Source organism: Podarcis raffonei, chromosome 6 (genome assembly GCF_027172205.1).
Source record: "Podarcis raffonei isolate rPodRaf1 chromosome 6, rPodRaf1.pri, whole genome shotgun sequence".
In the NCBI taxonomy this organism is placed as follows: domain Eukaryota; kingdom Metazoa; phylum Chordata; class Lepidosauria; order Squamata; family Lacertidae; genus Podarcis; species Podarcis raffonei.
Window position 1 is genome coordinate 67,857,655 of NC_070607.1, and position 1,841 is coordinate 67,859,495.

Here is a 1,841-nt window from a genome sequence, read left to right on the forward strand (position 1 = left end):
CTGTGACCATCCTTGTGTTTATTTTGAGCCATTCTGCGGAATATTTATTTGAACTCATAAAAGTGCATTCCTGCTGTCAAAGTGACTCCATGTTTTGCACATAAAATATTTAGTTTCTCCTAGCAAAGGCTTCTTGTGAAGCAACTGGGACAAGCCTTGTGGACAAGGAAGGACACTGACCATTCTGAAGGCTGAAGGTGGCTGAGGGGCCTCAGGAACAAGGAATGGTGGCTCCAAGTGCAAAAATGGAGGTATGCCAGTGTGGCAATATTGCTAGAAGTCCTCTGGCCTGCCTGTGGAAAGCTCCATCAGGTTGAGGTTCTGCAGGCAGAATAGGTGCAACAGGATGTGCACAGCACATATCAGGGATGAAGGGCACAGGGATACCATATCCTAAGTCCCAGTGAACTGATAGGGCAAAGGATTTAGGGGCTGGCAGCTCCTCCCAGCACACTGGTAAATACAGGTAATATTTACTCTTTAGTGATATAAATACTGGTAAATACAGGTAAATCTCGGCAATTCTGATTTCCACTCCTTTGGTAGCAGCAAAGGCACTTGCTGGTTTAACCAGGGGGGAACTAATGAAGCAGACTATGAGGGAAACTTCAGGAAGAGATACCCTCTGAAGTAAGTAGATGTTTCAAAAGAATCTATTCTTGTGACTGAGCCTCGGCACTAGAAGGTGAATGCTGGACTGAATATAGAGCTGGAGTAGGAACAAAGAGGGCTTTTGGCAGAGCTGTTGTCACCAATGCTTCTAAGGGTGCATCTGCTGGTTGACTAGTCCCTGAGTTCAAATGAAGCAGGCACCAGCAGCCTTTCCTTTTGGTACATGTGGCAGATTGCCACCCTTTCCCCATTGCCCTTCTTCTCTCCTATATGAACAAGAATTTAGATGAACACCATTGTGGAACCTGAAGAGTGAGGCACACACTCCACAGCTGAGATTATGTAGGTTCCAGTGGCATTGTGAATATAGTGCATTGCATTTCACAGCAGCAATTGAGTCCACAGCAACTGAACACAGAAGTCAGGTAAGACGAACTGCAATAGCAATTCCAGTTGTTCCACCTGTAGTTAAATAGGTTGGTATGCTGCCTTTCAAAGTGGTTTCATCCTTACCTTTGTACATGAGAAGCACTTCCTCAAAGAAGATTTAACTCTTATACTCGGACTCTACAAGTTAGTGATTAAGGACTGAAGTTTTAGAAGTGGATTCTCAATATATTTGTCTCTAAAAAGAAAACAGATATTTAAAATACAAAAGCAAGTCTTAGAATAAACAATGTAGGAATCTGCAGATGTTCTAAAACAAGAGTTAACTGGAATTCATTGAAACCTTAAAATACCAGGCCAGCTGGGAAAATGTAACTTTTTTGATTTAAAAAAATCACTTATGGTGTCACATCACAGCAGCCTTTGCTATCCGTTGACCTCATTGTATGGTTAAGCTGCCATAGTCCTTCAAATAGCATTCAACTCAAAGTCCTTCAAATAGCATTCAGCGGTTTTATTGTTCCCATTGGAACAATCTCCAGCTCAATCACATGCCAACCCCAATTTATAATTCACATTTTATGTGCCAGGTAAAAGGGTCCCTTTAAAAAAAAAGGATGCTTTGAACTAGCACCTCTCTATTGTGTGGTTCAACAGGATTAGGCTGCTTATTCCCCTTCATAGTGTCAGTATGAGATAGCATGAAGGTTGCTTTTTAAATCCCTGTCTCACTTCTACATTTTCTATTTTTTAATTCCTTTCAAATCAGTTTGAGAACCTTCTTTTCATTCCTTTGCATGCTACTACTTGCCACCACACCCCTTGAGTATTATTATTATTTA